This window comes from Coregonus clupeaformis, chromosome 33 (assembly GCF_020615455.1).
Source record: "Coregonus clupeaformis isolate EN_2021a chromosome 33, ASM2061545v1, whole genome shotgun sequence".
Taxonomy (NCBI): domain Eukaryota; kingdom Metazoa; phylum Chordata; class Actinopteri; order Salmoniformes; family Salmonidae; genus Coregonus; species Coregonus clupeaformis.
In genome coordinates this window covers 35264266-35285609 of record NC_059224.1, presented here as the reverse complement: position 1 = coordinate 35285609, position 21344 = coordinate 35264266, and the positions used below count along the sequence as shown (strand labels likewise).

The 21344-nt window shown below is 44.4% G+C and overlaps 1 long non-coding RNA gene across 2 annotated transcripts; it reads left to right on the top strand.

Annotated features, from left to right (window-relative positions):
- The first annotated feature begins 10990 nt into the window (after positions 1–10990).
- On the top strand, positions 10991–21344 carry LOC121549067. Of its 2 annotated transcripts, none has more exons than XR_005996735.1 (6): positions 10991–11365; positions 14318–14444; positions 18800–18939; positions 19139–19189; positions 19829–19985; positions 20435–21344. It is a non-coding gene; the product is annotated as an uncharacterized LOC121549067 (long non-coding RNA). The 2 variants fall into 2 exon arrangements; XR_005996734.1 differs by having other exon boundaries at positions 20387–21344.

Here is a 21344-nt window from a genome sequence, read left to right as displayed (position 1 = left end):
GTACCCCCACTATTTATTTTTCCAGGATGCCGTACCGGACTGTACTGGCTTACTTTCTCCCCTGGTTAAAATAATATATGAATGCATCTGCGTCAATCATCATAATAAACTCTGCTAAAAGACAACTGGGCATTAAAATATGTACCTGGTCTTCAAATACTCTTTGGCTGGGGTTGGAGCTGCTTGTGAGTGCAGTTGTTTTAGCGAGAACTAGAGTGTACATGACTGTTCCAGCCATCATGCTCACAATAACCACCCAGATTTCTGAAACCCCTGTGAGGAAGAGAGAAGAAATTAGTATGCTTTAAAAAAGCTTTAGGGATGGTTTTCCGGATACAGATTAAGCGTAGTCTAGTCCTGGACTAAAAAGCACTTTCAATGGAGAAGGACTAGACTTAATGCATGTCCGGGAAACTGGCCCTTAGTGTTACAAATCGAATTAGATGAGCTGACCATGAGATAAAGCTACCTCAGTATCTGAATATGTATTACAGCACTCCCATAGTTAAGTGTCATGTGACACAGAGCTTGAAACATGTCTATCTATCTAAAGGAGGTGCCACTATTACACTAACCACAGAATAATGACCAAAACTTGATAAAGAATTTTTTTAAACAAATTGCTCTCACCTCCATACAGTTGTGCACATATCATAGTAGCCTAGAGAATCTGAGCTGGCGCAGCAGGCTGAACACCCTGGTTATATTTGTATCAGACACATTCGAACTCCTGCCAGTTCTGTGGAGGACATTTCAATGATACCTGCAGCCTGAAACAGACATGCTCAATGAGCCCTGGCTGTACACACACCCTTCAGCCAGTGGGAGGCACTGGCACCATGTTTAACTTATCTCAAGAGAAGCAGATCAATTGTATTTAGAAAGGTAAACAACATTTCAGAGCCAATATTTAAAAAAAGGTGTTCCAAGACAATAGTTGATTATTAGCACAATGGAGAGGGCACACATGGAGGGTTTAATAATACAAACATTACAACATCAAAACCTGAAAGAAGGAGTGGGAAATAGGGTACATACTGCACTGATAATTAGACAGTAATCCACTGGTGCCACCCACAGCCAGAAGGTCTGGAATGAACCAAATTCAGGTAGTAGTTCTTGACTTTTCTAAGGTCCAAAATGGCTCTCTCTCATAATGTACCTCAACAACATGTGTGTACAACAACAGAAAGAAGACAACAACAGAAAAGCATTAAGAAGAACTCACCTCTGTTGCCTCAGAGGTGTAGTCAATATGGACATTCAGGGCAAGGTCAATTATGAAAATTAAGTCAATTATGAAAAATACATGTATTCTACTCCAAATCTCGTTTTAACTTTATAATTTAACTTAATAAATGTTTAATCTTTCTTATTAAAACTGTGAATAATGTTCTGTGAAGAAGTTCATGCCAACAAATCCAATACATATGTTTACATTTTACATTTACATTTTAGTCATTTAGCAGACGCTCTTATCCAGAGCGACTTACAGGAGCAATTAGGGTTAAGTGCCTTGCTCAAGGGCACATTTACGTCATTTAGCAGACGCTCTTATCCAGAGCGACTTACAAATTGGTGCATTCACCCTATAGCCAGTGGGATAACCACTTTACAATTATTATTATTATTTTTTTTGGGGGGGGGGTGGAAGGATTACTTTATCCTATCCCAGGTATTCTTTAAAGAGGTGGGGTTTCAAATGTCTCCGGAAGGTGGTGAGTGACTCCGCTGTCCTGGCGTCGTGAGGGAGCTTGTTCCACCATTGGGGTGCCAGAGCAGCGAACAGTTTTGACTGGGCTGAGCGGGAACTATGCTTCCGCAGAGGAAGGGGAGCCAGCAGGCTAGAGGTGGATGAACGCAATGCCCTCGTTTGGGTGTAGGGACTGATCAGAGCCCGAAGGTACGGAGGTGCCGTTCCCCTCACTGCTCCATAGGCAAGCACCATGGTCTTGTAACGGATGCGAGCTTCAACTGGAAGCCAGTGGAGTGTGCGGAGGAGGGGGGTGACGTGAGAGAACTTGGGAAGGTTGAACACCAGACGGGCTGCGGCATTCTGGATGAGTTGTAGGGGTTTAATGGCACAGGCAGGGAGGCCAGCCAACAGCGAGTTGCAGTAATCCAGACGGGGTTTAAAACTGTCTGTTCAGTAAGCAATGTTGACCAAGATGGCATAGCAGTGAGGTCGTGTTTTCTGTAGTGTCCTCATGTAAATAGCCTGTTTTTTAGTTTTTTTCGTATATATTTCTCAATCTCACTTTCCATCCTTTAACTAAATATATTTTCCTGCAACCCGCCTCACCCAATGTGGAACGGATTCTATTATTTCTTCATACATTGTTATCCAGAACCTCTGACTGAAACTAGCCAGCTAACTAGCTACTTGCTATTACATTTAAAAAAAATAACATTTACGTCATTTAGCAGACGCTCTTATCCAGAGCGACTTACAAATTGGTGCATTCACCCTATAGCCAGTGGGATAACCACTTTACAAATGTTTTTATTTATTTATTTTTTGGGGGGGGGGTAGAAGGATTACTTTATCCTATCCCAGGTATTGCTTAAAGAGGTGGGGTTTCAAATGTCTCCGGAAGGTGGTGAGTGACTCCGCTGTCCTGGCGTCGTGAGGGAGCTTGTTCCACCATTGGGGTGCCAGAGCAGCGAACAGTTTTGACTGGGCTGAGCGGGAACTATGCTTCCGCAGAGGAAGGGGAGCCAGCAGGCCAGAGGTGGATGAACGCAGTGCCCTCTTTTGGGTGTAGGGACTGATCAGAGCCTGAAGGTACGGAGGTGCCGTTCCCCTCACGGCTCCATAGGCAAGCACCATGGTCTTGTAACAGATGCGAGCTTCAACTGGAAGCCAGTGGAGTGTGCGGAGGAGTGGGGTGACGTGAGAGAACTTGGGAAGGTTGAACACCAGACGGGCTGCGGCATTCTGGATGAGTTGTAGGGGTTTAATGGCACAGGCAGGGAGCCCAGCCAACAGCGAGTTGCAGTAATCCAGACGGGGAGATGACAAGTGCCTGGATTAGGACCTGTGCCGCTTCCTGTGTAAGGCAGGGTCGTACTCTCCGAATGTTGTAGAGCATGAACCTGCAGGATCGGGTCACCGCCTTGATGTTAGCGGAGAACGACAGGGTGTTGTCCAGGGTCACGCCAAGGCTCTTCGCACTCTGGGAGGAGGACACAACGGAGTTGTCAACCGTGATGGCGAGATCATGGAACGGGCAGTCCTTCCCCGGGAGGAAGAGCAGCTCCGTCTTGCCAAGGTTCAGCTTGAGGTGGTGATCCGTCATCCATACTGATATGTCTGCCAGACATGCAGAGATGCGATTCGCCACCTGGTTATCAGAAGGGGGAAAGGAGAAGATTAGTTGTGTGTCGTCAGCGTAGCAATGATAGGAGAGGCCATGTGAGGATATGACAGAGCCAAGTGACTTGGTGTATAGCGAGAATAGGAGAGGGCCTAGAACTGAGCCCTGGGTGACACCAGTGGTGAGAGCACGTGGTGCGGAGACAGCTTCTCGCCACGCCACTTGGTAGGAGCGACCGGTCAGGTAGGACGCAATCCAAGAGTGAGCCGCGCCGGAGATGCCCAGCTCGGAGAGGGTGGAGAGGAGGATATGATGGTTCACAGTATCAAAGGCAGCAGACAGGTCTAGAAGGACAAGAGCAGAGGAGAGAGAGTTAGCTTTAGCAGTGCGGAGAGCCTCTGTGACACAGAGAAGAGCAGTCTCAGTTGAATGACCAGTCCTGAAACCTGACTGGTTTGGATCAAGAAGGTCATTCTGAGAGAGATAGCAAGAGAGTTGGCTAAAGACGGCACGCTCAATAGTTTTGGAAAGAAAAGAAAGAAGGGATACTGGTCTGTAGTTGTTGACATCAGAGGGATCGAGTGTTGGTTTTTTTGAGAAGGGGTGCAACTCTCGCTCTCTTGAAGACGGAAGGGACATAGCCAGCGGTCAAGGATGAGTTGATCAGCGAGGTGAGGTAGGGGGAGAAGGTCACCGGAGATGGTCTGGAGAAGAGAGGAGGGGATGGGGTCAAGCGGGCAGGTTGTTGGGCGGCCTGCAGTCACAAGTCGCGAGATTTTATCTGGAGAGAGAGGGGAGAAAGAAGTCAAAGCATAGGGTAGGGCAGTGTGAGCAGGACCAGCAGTGTCATTAGACTTAACAAATGAGGATCGGATGTCGTCAACCTTCTTTTCAAAGTGGTTGACGAAGTCATCCACAGAGAGAGAGGAGGGGGGGGGGGGATTCAGCAGGGAGGAGAATGTGGCAAAGAGCTTCCTAGGGTTGAGGCAGATGCTTGGAATTTAGAGTGGTAGAAAGTGGCCTTAGCAGCAGAAACAGATGAAGAACATTTAGAGAGGAGGGAGTGAAAAGATGCCAGGTCCGCAGGGAGTCTAGTTTTCTTCCATTTCCGCTCAGCTGGCAATGAGTCATCAAGCCACGGAGCTGGAGGGGAGGACCGAGCCGGCCGGGAGGATAGGGGACACAGAGAGTCAAAGGATGCAGAAAGGGAGGAGAGGAGGGTTGAGGAGGCAGAATCAGGAGATTGGAGGGAGAAGGATTGAGCAGAGGGAAGAGATGATAGGATGGAAGAGGAGAGAGTAGTGGGAGAGAGAGAGCGAAGGTTGCGGCGGCGCATTACCATCTGTGTAGGGGCAGAGTGAGTAGTGTTGGAGGAGAGCGAGAGAGAAAAGGATACAAAGTAGTGGTCGGAGACATGGAGGGGAGTTGCAGTGAGATTAGTAGAAGAGCAGCATCTAGTAAAGATGAGGTCAAGCGTATTGCCTGCCTTGTGAGTAGGGGGGGACGGTGAGAGGGTGAGGTCAAAAGAGGAGAGGAGTGGAAAGAAGGAGGCAGAGAGAAATGAGTCAAATGTAGACGTAGGGAGGTTGAAATCCCCCAAAACTGTGAGGGGTGAGCCATCCTCAGGAAAGGAGCTTATCAAGGCATCAAGCTCATTGATGAACTCTCCAAGGGAACCTGGAGGGCGATAGATGACAAGGATATTAAGCTTAAATGGGCTAGTGACTGTGACAGCATGGAATTCAAATGAGGAGATAGACAGATGGGTTAGGGGAAAAATTGAGAATGTCCACTTGGGAGAGATGAGGATTCCTGTGCCACCACCCATCTGACCAGATGCTCTCGGGGTATGCGAGAACACATGGTCAGACGAGGAGAGAGCAGTAGGAGTAGCAGTGTTTTCAGTGGTAATCCATGTTTCCGTCAGCGCCAGGAAGTCGAGGGACTGGAGGGTAGCATAGGCTGGGATGAAGTCAGCCTTGTTGGCAGCAGAACGGCAGTTCCAGAGGCTGCCTGAGACCTGGAACTCCAGGTGTGTGGTGCGTGCAGGGACCACCAGGTTAGAGAGGCAGCAGCCACGCGGTGTGAGGCGTTTGTGTAGCCTGTGCGGAGAGGAGAGAACAGGGATAGGCAGAGGCATAGTTGACAGGCTGTAGCAAATGGCTACAATAATGCAGAGGAGATCGGAATGAAATGAACTAAACATCAGGGAAAGGAGAGAGCGGGGCCTCCCTCACCACAACTCCCAAATATAACTCTCCCAACTTCCACCTCAGAGACTATAATTGTTTCACTGAAACACCCGAATAAAACCCTCCCAACTTCCACTTTAGAAATTAGAATTGTTGTAAACTACAGCGGTTCAATGTTTCAAGGAATAGACTCAACTTACTTTATTCAGCTAGCTAACTATGACGCCATAGCTAACTAGCATGCTAGCATCCAATAACACATGGTTTAGCACCAATACTTGGTTACAACAAACTACCAATAGTGTGTTAACACACTAAACAGATAATTTGTGTCCGTGTCTAGTTCCATTCATAACGCAGCAATAATTAAACGTTGGCTAGCTAGCACAAAGATATTGTATTTAGCTGCTACAGTACTGCTAGCTGGTAGTGTTGGCTAGCTAGCAATGGCTGCTGTGTTGACTTTGTTTGAAAAACGGCGTCGCTGCGAACGAATGTAGCTGGCTAAAATTATATTGTATTTAGTTGCTATAGTGCTGGTAGCGTTGGCTAGCTAGCAATGGCTGCGGTGATGACTTTGTTTGAAAAACGGCGTCGCTGCGAACGAATGTAGCTGGCTAAAAGGATATTGTATTAGTTGCTACAGTACTGCTAGCTGGTAGCTGGTAGTGTTGGCTAGCTAGCAGTGGCTGCGGTGTTGACTTTGTTTGAAAAACGGCGTCGCTGCGAACGAATGTAGCTGGCTAGCTAACCTCGATAGTTATTAGCCACCATTAGCGGTCTTCACCATTGTCCGTGGCCGTGGCCTGCACTACCTACCAGCCAGCTCTAGCCTGGACAATTATCGGCCAGTCTGCACATCGCGCTTTCGAGCCAGAGCATATCGGATTTTCTGCCAGAATCACTGAATCACTGGATCTTAACACCGGATCATCGCAACTAGCTAGCTGCAACCGAATGGCTGTTATCGTTGTTGGCTAATCACCACTGTCCTGAAGCTAACCCCAGTTAGCCTTGAGCTAGCCTCGAGCCAGGCCCATCTCCTGGCTATCTACCTCTCTGTCAACCGGACAGGACCTCCTAGTATTGACACGGAGCCCCGCCGATCCATCACGACTGTTCTGCCGACGTAATCGTCTGATGTGGTTTCAACAGGCTTCCCGTTGTGATGACCACCCGCTAGCACACGCAATCAACAGCCGTGCCTCCAGCTCGCCTGTAGCAGAGCAGCCACTGAACTGCTCCCGGACTTACTTATTGCTGTTCACTGTACCTTATGATCACTCAGCTATACAGCTGATGCCTGATGGACTGTTCCTTTATACGGTACCCCATCCTGTTTATCTGTTTAGCCTCAGCTCATTACCAGCTGTTGTTTTAGCTCTCTCGAATAACACCTGTGACTGCTTTATGCCTCTCTCCCATGTCAATATAAGCTAGCCTCCTGAGTGGCGCAGTGGTCTAAGGCACTGCATCGCAGTGCTAACTGTGCCACTAGAGATCCTGGTTCGAATCCAGGCTCTGTCGCAGCCGGCCGCGACCGGGAGACTCATGGGCGGCGCACAATTGGTCCAGGGTAGGGGAGGGAATGGCCGGCAGGGATGTAGCTCAGTTGATAGGGTTCGATTCCCACGGGGGGCCAATAAAAAAAATTATGTATTCACTAACTGTAAGTCGCTCTGGATAAGAGCGTCTGCAAAATGTAATATGCCTAGCCTATTGCTATTTCGGTTAGTTCTAACTGTACTTTTTCAATGTAGAGCCCCCAGTCCTGCTCAACCTGTCTCAGATAGCTCCTTTGTCCCACCCCCCACACACGCGGAGGCCGGCTCAATCGGTGCCTCCAGTGATGCTATCTCTTTCATCTTTATCCAACGCTTAGGTTTACCTCCACTGTACTCATATCCTTCCATATCCTTGTCTGTACATAATGCCCTGAATCTATTCTTCAACGCCCGGAAATCTGCCCCTTTTTTTCTCTGTACCCAACGCACTAGAAGACCAGTTCTTAAAGCCTTTAGCTGTATCCTTATTCTACTCCCCCTCTGTTCCTCTGGTGATGTAGAGGTTAACCCAGGCCCTGTAGCTCCCAGTATCACTCCTGCTCCCCAGGCGCTATCATATGTTGACTTCTGTAACCGCAAAAGCCTTGGTTTCTTGCATGTTAACATCAGAAGCCTCCTCCCTAAGTTTGAGTTACTCACTGCGTTAGCACACCCTGCCAACCCTGATGTTCTAGCAGTGTCTGAATCCTGGCTAAGGAAGGCCACCAAAGATTCTGACATTTCCATTCCCAACTACAACATTTTCCATCTAGATAGAACTGCCAAAGGGGGCAGAGTTGCAATCTACTGTAGAGAGAGCCTGCAGAGCTCTATCATACTATCCAGGTCTGTGCCCAAACAGTTTGAGCTCCTACTTCTAAAAATCCACCTTTCCAGAAATAAGTCTCTCACTGTTGCCGCTTGCTACAGACCCCCCTCAGCCCCCAGCTGTTTCCTGAACACCATATGTGAATTGATTGCCCCCATCTATCCTCAGAGTTCGTATTGCTTGGTGACCTAAACTGGGATATGCTTAACACCCCGGCCGTCCTACAATCTAAACTAGATGCCCTCAATCTCACACAAATTATCAAGGAACCTACCAGGTACAACCCTAAATCCGTTAACATGGGCACCCTCATAGATATCATCCTGACTAATTTACCCTCTAAATACACCTCCGCTGTCTTCAACCAGGATCTCAGCGATCACTGCCTCATTGCCTGCATCCGTAATGGGTCCGCGGTCAAATGACCACCCCTCTTCACTGTCAAACGCTTCCTAAAACACTTCAGCGAGCAGGCCTTTCTAATTGACCTGGCCCGGGTATCCTGGATGGATATTGACCTCATTCCGTCAGTAGAGGATGCCTGGTTGTTCTTTAAAAGTGCTTTCCTCTCCATCTTAAATAAGCATGCCCCATTCAAAAAATGCAGAACTAAGAACAGATATAGCCCCTGGTTCACCCCAGACTTGACTGCCCTTGACCAGCACAAAAACATCCTGTGGCGTACTGCATTAGCATTGAACAGCCCCCGCGATATGCAACTTTTCAGGGAAGTCAGGAACCGATATACACAATCAGTTAGGAAAGCAAAAGCTAACTTTTTCAAACAGAAATGTGCATCCTGTAGCACTCTCCAAAAAGTTTTGGGACACTGTAAAGTCCATGGAGAATTAGAGCACCTCCTCCCAGCTGCCCACTGCACTGAGGCTAGGAAACACTGTCACTACCAATAAATCTACGATAATCGAAAATTTCAACAACCATTTTGCTACGGCTGGCCATGCTTTCCACCTGGCTACCCCTACCCCGGCCACCAGCTCTGCACCCTCTGCTGCAACTTGCCCCCCCCCCCTCCCCTTCTCCTTCACCCAAATTCAGATAGCTGATGTTCTGAAAGAGCTGCAAAATCTGGACCCCTACAAATCAGCTGGGCTGGACAATCTGGACCATTTCTTTCTAAAATTAGCTGCAGGAAATGTCGCAACCCCTATTACCAGCCTGTTCAACCTCTCTTTCGTATCGTCTGAGATCCCCGGAGATTGGAAAGCTACCACGGTCATCCCCCTCTTCAAAGGGGATGAAGCTCTAGATCCAAACTGTTACAGACCTATATCCATCCTGCCCTGCCTTTCGAAAGTATTTGAAAGCCAAGTTAACAAACAGATCACCGACCATTTCGAATCCCACCGTACCTTCTCCGCTATGCAATCTGGTTTCCGAGCTGGTCATGGGTATACCTCAGCCACGCTCAAGGTCCTAAACGATATAATAACCGCGATCGATAAAAGACAGTACTGTGCAGCCGTCTTCATTGACCTGGCCAAGGCTTTTGACTCTGTCAATCACCGCATTCTTATTGGCAGACTAAATAACCTTGGTTTCTCAAATGACTGCCTCGCCTGGTTAACCAACTACTTCTCAGATAGAGTTCAATGTGTCAAATCGGAGGGCCTGTTGTCTGGGCCTCTGGCAGTCTCTATGGGTGTGCCACAGGGTTCAATTCTCGGGCCGACTCTATTCTCTGTGTATATCAATGATGTCGCTCTTGCTGCTGGTGACTCTCAGATTAACCTCTACGCAGACAACACCATTTTGTATACATCTGGCCCTTCATTGGACACTGTGTTAACAAACCTCCAAACGAGCTTCAATGCCATACAACACTCCTTCCGTGGCCTCCAACTGCTCTTTAACGCTAGTAAAACTAAATGCATGCTCTTCAATCGAATGCTACTTACACCCGCCTGCCCGACTAGAATCACTACTCTCGGCGGGTCTGACTTAGAATATGTGGACAACTACAAATACCTAGGTGTCTGGTTAGACCGTAAACTCTCCTTCCAGACTCACATTAAGCATCTCCAATCCAAAGTTAAATCTAGAATCGGCTTCCTATTTCGCAACAAAGCCTCCTTCACTCATGCTGCTAAACATGCCCTCGTAAAACTGACTATCCTACCGATCCTTGACTTCGGCGATGTCATTTATGAAATAGCTTCCAACACTCTACTCAGCAAATTGGATGTAGTCTATCACAGTGCCATCCGTTTTGTCACCAAAGCCCCATATACTACCTACCATTGTGACCTGTACGCTCTCGTTGGCTGGCCCTCACTACATATTCGTTGCCAAACCCACTGGCTCCAGGTCATCTATAAATCACTTCTAGGCAAATCCCTGCCTTATCTTAGCTCATTGGTCACCATAGCAACACCCACCCATAGTATGCATTCCAGTAAATATATCTCACTGGTCATCCCCAAAGCCAACACCTCCTTTGGTCGCCATTCCTTCCAGTTCTCTGCTGCAAATGACTGGAACAAACTGCAAGAATCTCTGAAGCTGGAGACACTCATCTCCCTCACTATCTTTAAGCATCAGTTGTCAGAGCAGCTTACCGATCACTGCGCTGTAAACAGCCCATCTTGTAATTAGCCCACCCAACTACCTCATCCCCATATTGTTATTTACATTTTTATTTATTTTGCTCATTTGCACCCCAGTATCTCTATTTGCACATCATCTTCTGCACATCTATCACTCCAGTTTTAATACTACATTATAATTGTAATTATTTTGCACTATGGCCTATTTATTGCCTTACCTCCATAATTTATTACATTTGCACACACTGTATATAGATTTTCTATTGTGTTATTGACTGTACGTTTTATTTATTCCATATGTAACTCTGTGTTGTTGTTGTTTTTACCGTACTGCTTTGCTTTATCTTGGCCAGGTCGCAGTTGTAAATGAGAACTTGTTCTCAACTAGCTTACCTGGTTAAATAAAGGTGAAATAAAATAAAATAAAAAAGCACAGCTTTTATTTTGAAACTATCAGACCAGGGATTCCGTTTCTTTTACGCCTGTTCCGTAGGTGTGAGCACACTAAGCCCAGACCATAGTGGAGATCCATAGCGCCCACTGCGGCTGCCCAGGCTGGTGGTTGATCAGCTGTGGTTGATCGCATGTACCAGGGTTGTTCGTGTTCATTCTGCTAGTCATTTAAACCACCCGATTAGACAACAATCACCCCATTAAAAGGTGGAAACATTTTACCAATTACACCATTAAAATGGTGAATGTGGTACGCGTTACCTTTGAATAGTGATTCAGAACCCCACATCGTACTGTGTGATACGCGACATTTTCAATGGTGATTTTAACTGAGACTGAGTGCGCATGTTCAGCATAGAAGCCAAACCCAAAACCTTTCCCGGGAGTTCTTAGTGTGAAAGTCCTGGGTTTCGCGGGAAATTGTCCTTGAGCTTTTGATGGGGAGTGTACTGTGTGATATTTACAGGTAAGGACAGTTATTCTACAACTTAATTATGTCATATGGTTCTTATAAAAGCATGCTTTAATTATAACTTGGAGAGCTGTTTAGACCCTGATTTTCATAGGCTCTGAGCTAGCTAATATAGCTAATATCACCTGAAGAATGTGAGTTACACTAGCAAGCTAGAAAAAGATTAACTAGCTATCCTCATCACATTGTAGGTACATCAAGGTACAGTACCAGTCAAAAGTTTGGACACACCTACTCATTCCAGGGTTTTCCTTAAAAAAAAAACTATTTTCTATATTGTAGAAAAAAAGTGAAGACATCAAAACTATGAAATAACACATATGGAATCATGTAGTAACCAAAAAAGTGTTAAACAAATCAAAATATATTTTATATTTGAGATTCTTCAAAGTAGCCACCCTTTGCCTTGATGACAGCTTTGCACATTGCATTCTCTCAACCAGCGTCATGAGGTAGTCACCTGGAGTGCATTTCAATTAACAGGTGTGCCTTGTTAAAAGTTAATTTGTGGAATTTATTTCCTTCTTAATGCGTTTGAGCCAATCAGTTGTGTTGTGACAAGGTAGGGGTGGTATATAGAAGATAGCCCTATTTGGTAAAAGACCAAGTCCATATTATGGCAAGAACAGATCAAATAAGCAAAGAGAAACGACAGTCCATCATTACTTTAAGACATGACGGTCAGTCAATCTGGAACATTTTAAGAACTTTTAAAGTTTCTTCAAGTGAAGTCACAAAAACCATCAAGCGCTATGATGAAACTGGCTCTCATGAGGACCGCCACAGGAAAGGAAGACCCAGAGTTACCTCTGCTGCAGAGGATAAGTCCATTAGAGTTAACTGCACCTCAGATTGCAGCCCAAATAAATGCTTCACAGAGTTCAAGAAACAGACACATCTCAACATCAACTGTTCAGAGGACACTCCGTGAATCAGGCCTTCATGGTCGAATTGTTGCAAAGAAACCACTACTAAAGGACACCAATAATAAGAAGAGACTTGCTTGGGCCAAGAAACACGAGCAATGGACATTAGACAGGTGGAAATTTGTCCTTTGGTCTGGAGTCCAAATTAGAGATTTTTGGTTCCAACAGCGGTGTCTTTGTGAGACGCAGAGTAGGTGAACGGATGATCTCCGCATGTGTAGTTCCCACCGTGAAGCATGGAGGAGGAGGTGTGATGGTGTCATGGTGTGCAGGTGACACTGTCTGTGATTTATTTAGAATTCAAGGCACACTTAACCAGCATGGCTACCACAGCATTCTGCAGCGATAAGCCATCCCATCTGGTTTGCGCTTAGTGGGACTATCATTTGTTTTTCAACAGGACAATGACCCAAAACACACCTCCAGGCTGTGTAAGGGCTATTTGACCAAGAAGGAGAGTGTTGGAGTGCTGCATCAGATGACCTGGCCTCCACAATTCCCCGACCTCAACCGCAGAGTGAAGGAAAAGTGGCCAACAAGTGCTCAGCAGATGTGGGAAGGCCTTCAAGACTGTTGGAAAAGCATTCCAGGTGAAGCTGGTTGAGAGAATGCCAAGAGTGTGCAAAGCTGTCATCAAGGCAAAGGGTGGCTACTTTGAAGAATCTAAAATCTAAAATATATTTTGATTTGTTTAACACTTTTTTTGGTTACTACATGATATGTGTTATTTCATAGTTTTGATGTCTTCACTATTATTCTACAATGTAGAAAAATTTAAAGAAAGAAAGAAAAACCCTTGAATGAGTAGGTGTGTCCAAACCTTTGACTGGTACTGTATGTTCAACAATTCCCTTCAATGTTTGTCTCAAAAGCATATGTAAAACACTTCAACAGGTGAAATATATAGTCAGATTAGCTAGCTACTTGTCATTAGGCTTTTAAAGGAGTTAAAACATCCATCTTTGGACTTAAATTAATTATATGTACCCATTGATTCTTGAATATATAACTTATAAATGCCTTATGAGCTTAGTTCAACTGTCATACTCCACCAGAACCCCAAATAAAAGCTTGTTTTACTCCAATGTTTGTAAACAAAGTAAAGGTAAACAAACACTGTATAGCCTCAAGCTATATCATGGATGGTCAGTCCTTGCATCTATAGCACTGGCTATGAATTTGAGGGTGGTAACATTTCTCCAGCCCCGTCCCATATCTTTTTACCCAAACAGGAACATGGAAGATGCTTTATTGTTTTTACTGCTGATTGCCCCTTTAAGTGCTTTTCATTTGCTTCATATTGTAACCTGCAGTAGGCTCTCTATATGAGTACAGTATAATGACAAGACTGGCTCCTACTACCCTCACCAAGGGCTTTTGGTCGTGCTGGCAAAGGCTAATTACCTTTCAGTTAGACCAAAAGGCCTGAAGGCTCTTGTTCAAAGACTAGGAAACACTTACATACACCCATGTCACAATTGTAATATTTCATATATCTTTGTTGTTGTTGCTGTTGTTTAACGGCTAACATCAGGGGCACCCTTGTGTCTTATCATGAACGGGGTATGAAAAGGAGGTCCTCAGCCCTGGTGACGGAGGCTGCTGCAACTACAGGGCTACCTGCGTCTGTAGTTAGGGTATGAAATGGAGGGAAGGGGGGGTGGGGGTTGAGAGGAAGGTGGAATTAGGGACATGTGACTACAAGGTTGGTGGATTTTGAGGGGTTAGTGGCAAGAGGGATTGGGGGGACAAATTGATTTTGGGGAAAGAAATAGGCTGTGTTCTGATACCCTGCATCCAGAAGTGTTCACACTTTCATTTCACCTCATGCATTTAAAAGCATTGGATTGGTTCAAGCATAATGGGGAGACGTTCCACCACAGCACAAGACCACTGAACGACCCCAGTGTTTTCTTTCCTAACCCCCTGTATTATTCGAATATTGTGAAATAGTTGCGTTACATCTAACGACAATGCTTTCAGTTACATCTAATGACAATGCTTTCCTTTCAAATTACAGAACAGAATTGGTAACTATGGGCGTTCACTTAATACGTCCTGCAACACCCGGCGCCGCAAAGCTGCTGGTTATAAGCGCAGTGTGTCTGTCTATAACTTGTTCTGCGCAGAGGTGCTGAAGGGGAAAGGTATGGATTCTCAGATTCATGTTTATTCCAACATAAAAAATCTAGTTTTCCAATGTTGACAATTGCTCTATCACTTTCACCTCCATTCCATAATGCGTCTTTCCACAGGAATCCTTTTTTAGTCCGAAAAATATGATATATTCCTAATTTCAAATAAGACTGTTTCCAGCTGGATTATTTTTAAAGGGGGTTTTAAAGTAAGAGTAGTATTTAAATAATGATATTAACTGGCCAATTACATATTTTTATGGGGTGTTTTCTTCCCGATTCACTACTACTACTGATAGTAATTCATTTTAATTTGGCGGACGCCTTTCAGGACACACAAGAACATCTTACATTAAAAGTAGGCCTACATACAATGAAGTGCAATAGATAAAGTCATAAAATCAAGTGCATCAATCAACAGCAATATAACATCTAAACTATCTAAAATCAAAGGACCAGACAAAATAGGACAGATAAAAAGAGGAGGGAGGGGTTGGGAAGAGGATACAAACCCAGTTTAGGGTAAGGGTTTGGTTTAAGGTGGGAGGGTACCCCGTTTAGGGTAAGGGTTTGGTTTAAGGTGGGAGGGTACCCAGTTTAGGGTAAGGGTTTGGTTTAAGGTGGGAGGGTACCCAGTTTAGGGTAAGGGTTTGGTTTAAGGTGGGAGGGTACCCAGTTTAGGGTAAGGGTTTGGTTTAAGGTGGGAGGGCACCCAGTTTAGGGTAAGGGTTTGGTTTAAGGTGGGAGGGTACCCAGTTTAGGGTAAGGGTTTGGTTTAAGGTGGGAGGGCACCCGGTTTAGGGTAAGGGTTTGGTTTAAGGTGGTAGGGTACCCGGTTTAGGGTAAGGGTTTGGTTTAAGGTGATAGGGTTGGGAATAGGAGCTAAAGGCCTGTGCACCCATGGTGGAATGGTGGGGGAGACAAGGAGACCAGCAGAGGAGGAGCGGAGGGAGCGGGAGGGGGCGTAGACTGGGAGAAGATCAGAGACGTAGGTGGGTGCCAGGTTGTGGTGGGCTTTGTAGGTGAGGAGGAGTGTTTTAAAGTTAATACAGGATTGCACAGGGAGCCAGCATTGGTTTGATGTGTTCAGTTGATCTGGTGCTGGCGTGGATTCTGGCAGCAGAGTTCAGAACCAGTTGGAGTCTATTGATGAGGTTGGTGGGGAACTGGTGAGGAGAGTGTTACAGTAGTCTAGTCAGGAAGTAACCAAGGCATCTGGTGAGGAGAGTGTTACAGTAGTCTAGTCAGGAAGGAACCAAGGCATCTGGTGATCAGTGTTACAGTAGTCTAGTCAGGAAGTAACCAAGGCATCTGGTGATCAGTGTTACAGTAGTCTAGTCAGGAAGTAACCAAGGCATCTGGTGATGAATGTTACAGTAGTCTAGTCAGGAAGTAACCAAGGCATCTGGTGATCAGTGTTACAGTAGTCTAATCAGGAAGTAACCAAGGCATCTGGTGATGAATGTTACAGTAGTCTAGTCAGGAAGTAACCAAGGCATCTGGTGATGAGAGTGTTACAGTAGTCTAGTCAGGAAGTAACCAAGGCATCTGGTGATCAGTGTTACAGTAGTCTAGTCAGGAAGGAACCAAGGCATCTGGTGATCAGTGTTACAGTAGTCTAGTCAGGAAGTAACCAAGGCATCTGGTGATGAATGTTACAGTAGTCTAGTCAGGAAGTAACCAAGGCATCTGGTGATGAGAGTGTTACAGTAGTCTAGTCAGGAAGTAACCAAGGCATCTGGTGATCAGTGTTACAGTAGTCTAGTCAGGAAGTAACCAAGGCATCTGGTGATGAATGTTACAGTAGTCTAGTCAGGAAGTAACCAAGGCATCTGGTGATGAGAGTGTTACAGTAGTCTAATCAGGAAGTAACCAAGGCATCTGGTGATGAATGTTACAGTAGTCTAGTCAGGAAGTAACCAAGGCATCTGGTGATCACAGTGTTACAGTAGTCTAGTCAGGAAGTAACCAAGGCATCTGGTGATGAGAGTGTTACAGTAGTCTAGTCAGGAAGTAACCAAGGCATCTGGTGATCAGTGTTACAGTAGTCTAGTCAGGAAGTAACCAAGGCATCTGGTGATGAATGTTACAGTAGTCTAGTCAGGAAGTAACCAAGGCATCTGGTGATGAGAGTGTTACAGTAGTCTAGTCAGGAAGTAACCAAGGCATCTGGTGATCAGTGTTACAGTAGTCTAGTCAGGAAGTAACCAAGGCATCTGGTGATCAGTGTTACAGTAGTCTAGTCAGGAAGTAACCAAGGCATGGATGAGGGTTTCGGTGCTGGAGTGTGACAGTGAGGGGTGCAGCCTGGAGATATTTCAGAGGTGGAAGAATGCTGTCCGGGTGCTGGTTTTTGTGAGGGGTTCGAAAGCGAGGGAACTATCCAGGGAGACACCGAGGCTCTTGGCTTGTGTTTACAGAGGGACGGGGAAACCATCTGTGGTGATGCTTGGAGAGAGTGGATTTATAGCTATAATGGGAATCTTCTGGCCACTGGGAAACACTGGAAATGTATAGGGAAAACCCCACCCACCAATAACAAGTTAGGTGACGCATGTCACACCAATAAAACAGTCGACTTGGGTATTCCGTAATGTTTAATTAGAGAATAATTTAAAAGTGATTTGTTTTATTACACATGTACTCTTCATTACATAAAGCAATTTGTTTTCCAACATATTTAGAAAGAGGTTAAGCTACGCATGACGTGACTAAGTCGCTTAAAAGTGTCAGCTTAATGGTGTATATTATCATATTATTAGATGATATTATATGTAGACTATAATATTGATACAGTCATGGGTCACGTGTGTTATTGTGTGTTTATAACCTACCGTATCTGGCCTGTTAGTCAGTTGAATATCTGGTTAAATAGTGAAACAACACGGTGTGCTCGCCTTAGCGCTGTCACGGTAGAACTGTGTCCTGTGGCGCTGGAGCAAGAGCGCCCATTGTCTTGTACCACCGCATCTGTACAATAAACCAGAGATTCGTGCCAGTTTTTATACGTTTTTGTGTGTTATTTTGGGGGGCTGCACTGCTAAAAGCAACGTCTCCTATGGAGCGGAGCCTGGTGCAAGGGATGATGAGGAGGCCATTGTTAGAGGAGTGCAGTGAGCAGGTCGGAATGTAGGAGTGCAGAAGGTCAGTGAGTGATATGACGTCTTTTGATACAGTATTGGTTCATGTCGATTGATCTCGTATAGAGAGGACAAGGGCACGCCATGTGTTATTGATGTCACGGGTGAGTGACAGAGGGTCGGTGGGCCAAGATAGATTTGGGGCCTCTGTTGCTAATCTTAGGAGGGGTACGTGAGGGACTGGCCTGGCTAGGGTGCCACACGATACCATGTATGGGGATCCTATTGTAGTAGATGAGTGACACTCAATAATGGTTGGCAGCTGTTGGACAGAAGTAGCTCAGAGAGCATTATATAAACTGAGAGATTTTCTATGGAAGTCATTCAGATGACAAGAGGCTACGCCCGTACCGCCTGTCATATTGAATCCAGTACTGTAACCATTAAATAAAGATGAATCAACTCTCCAGCTGAGTGTCGAATACTCTCTTGCATCCTGAACTTCTCGATACCAGAAACTCATCATAACAGTGAGGTATGAGGGCGCCAGTCCATTGAGTGCTTTGTAGGTGAGCATGAGGAGTTTGAAGGTGATCCTGTATCGTTCAAGGAAGCCAATAGCTGACGACACTTTCACCACGACAATATCCTCTGTTATAGTTGACATCAGTAGACCATATTGTCATCTCAGGTGACCTGACAAACCTCAGTGGCAGGTGGGGGAGTTTAGGTGAGATGGAGAGGAGGAGATTCCGGAAGATGTCTGAGGAGCTCAGGGAGTCAAGGGATAAATGACAGATGACTGAAGACGTTAGGGCAAGAAGAGTTGATGACCACATAAAGTCATTTAAAGCCCAGGACAGAGTAGGATGGCAACCTAACACTATATTTTAGCCCACACCTTTTAGCCACTAATTTGTAGTTTATAAGTGTTTCATAGGTAGTTTATTGGACCCTTATTAGGTATTACTTAAATTCGATTTCAGCAACCCTCCAGTCATTTGAACCAGTGACCTTGCAGCTATTGGCTCTTACTTAAAAGCTGCTGATAAGTGTGGCCTTAAATAAAGTGTTACTGTTTTAGAACCTCACAGGGTAAGATAAGAAGTATGAAAGAAGACAAGAGGTTAATATAGGTTCAGAGATTACTTAGACAATGATTGTGTTACAGAAAATGCAATTAGACATTTGTTTTCAGTATACAAAGTGTACAATTTACTAGTTCTTATAAAATAAATGGAATGTCTGGTTCCTCATGTAGTTTTAATAAATGTTATTCTTATTAAGTTGTCCGATTTCGAGGATCTGGGGGTGGAAGCTGTTGTCCTCATCTTGATTTTAAAATTGAGAACAAAAGGAGGTGCAGCACCTGGCCACTAGTGGAGCGCAAACTGGAGTTGTCAGAGAATTGGACCTTTCCTTTGCAGGTAAAGTACTATTGAAAAACAGATTAAAAGCCAGACAATGTGGTTGCTGTGTTCCTTGTTTTCCTAAACATATTTACCATAAATACCTATAATAATAATAATAATAATAATAATAATAATAATAATTAGGTGGGTGCTTATACTTGTCCTATATTATGTCAAGTGTCACTCTGCACCATGTTCTTTTAATTGTTCATAGGTGTGAACACAACTGGACCACAGGAGGGTGGGAGGAGCCGAGCAGATCTAGGTCAGGCGGTTAAAGACGTCTTCAATTCTAAATTTAGTATCTTTATGTTTAAAGGGATTTCCTTTCTGACAATAGCAAACAGCAGATACATTTAGTCACATCAATAGATTACAGATGCATTTAGTCACATCAATAGATTGAAGATACATTTAGTCACATCAATTGATTACAGATGCATTTAGTCACATCAATAGATTGAAGATACATTTAGTCACATCAATAGATTACAGATACATTTAGTCACATCAATAGATTGAAGATACATTTAGTCACATCAATTGATTACAGATACATTTAGTCACATCAATAGATTGAAGATACATTTAGTCACATCAATTGATTACAGATACATTTAGTCACATCAATAGATTGAAGATACATTTAGTCACATCAATAGATTGAAGATACATTTAGTCACATCAATAGATTACAGATGCATTTAGTCACATCAATAGATTACAGATGCATTTAGTCACATCAATAGATTGAAGATACATTTAGTCACATCAATAGATTACAGACTAAATGTAATTGTATTGTTTAGTGTTACCAGTAATGTAGTATGTAACATTTGATGTTTGATATATACAGTATGTATGTATGTTATCCATGCCAAGCTCTCTGTGTCTTCCCTGTTAGATGAATGTGGTGGAAAAGGTTGGTTCCCCTACCGCTCTTTTGAGGAGGGGACCATCTTCATTAGATGTCTGGGGCATGTTAACCATCAAGCGACCGGCATCTTTTGGAAAGCTGGAAGACATACTGGCAAAGGCAGGGGACTTCAAATTTGAAATGAGTAGGTGTAAATTAATTATATCTTTCTCTCATTCTATCTTGTCATTGTTCAATTTCCCCATGAAATTATTACTTGATATAACTGAATAGATATTGTAGGCCGGCCCCAGAAATGACTCTTAACAACTGTATGCAAGAGGTTTTATTGGGTGAAAAAGAAGTAAGGGAAGCACTGCACAATAATCGATTTTTGTAGATAGAAGTTGCTCTTTTGGTAAAGGGGTTAATGTCTCTCTCCCTCTCTGATCATGTGTAGAATAATGCCTTATTAATGGAAGTAATGTCCTGTAACTTATGGTTTTGCCTTGTTATTCAATATTCACCTTTGATATTAAACTTTCAGATCTTTCTTGATAGCCTATTAGTGTAACTTAACAATAGTCATTTTGCACATTGCTCCAGTCCCCCCCAGACGTGGCGAGGGCCAGCCGGGCCTCAGTGGACCTCTAGTCCACCCCAGACGTGGTGAGGGTCAGCCGGGCCCTTGTGGACCTCCAGTCCCTCCAAGAAGTGGCGAGGGCCAGCCGGGCCCCAGTGGATTCCTAGCTGTATTTTGTCTAATCTAGGAATTGATATGTTCCTTTTTAGCTATCTTTCAGCAGTTTATATTTCTTTATTGGCCCTTCTTTTACGAAGCGCAACAAACTGGGGACCATTTGCATGCATGGGAATGTGAGGGGTAGAATGGGCCAAAATGAAGTGTACACAAATCAAGATGTGTCTTGCCAGTACCCCCCTGGCCCCCAGGTCCTGCATTTGCTGGGTCAGTGGGACCCATAACTGACACTCTTGCCCACACCATGCTGGTGTCAGATGTGAGTCGGAAAAATGTGGTTGTTTGCTTTGTTTTTAATGGTGGGAATTGAGTCACAAAAATATGTTGAAACCAAGTGTCCAGTATATTGAATTGAAATGTTTCCATCTCATGAGGATAAGTAATCTACCTGATGTTTATGTGAGACAGAAAGAGGAATGAAAGTCAAATGAATTGTTTTGTTTATGTGTTATGCGTGTGATAGTATTTAACTGCATGGCAGTACATGTTAGTATTTAGTCAATTTCATAACTATACATGAAATATGCAGTTGGTTATAATGAGTCCTAATACATACATTTGTGTTCCAGATAACCCCAGACACCCTGGTGACATTGGTCATCTCCCAACTTTATGAACATTTCAAATAGAACAAATCTTCCTATTAGTATTTTGGTGGTTAATACAGGACAGACAAACACGTTCTCTACTTTCTCGTCACTTGCCTCCTTTTTGCAGTAATGCTGCAGTCACTTGGTTGCATGTACTGTATGTAAACATCCTATTCAGAATATTGTTAATAAAGATAATACCATTTTTAAACAA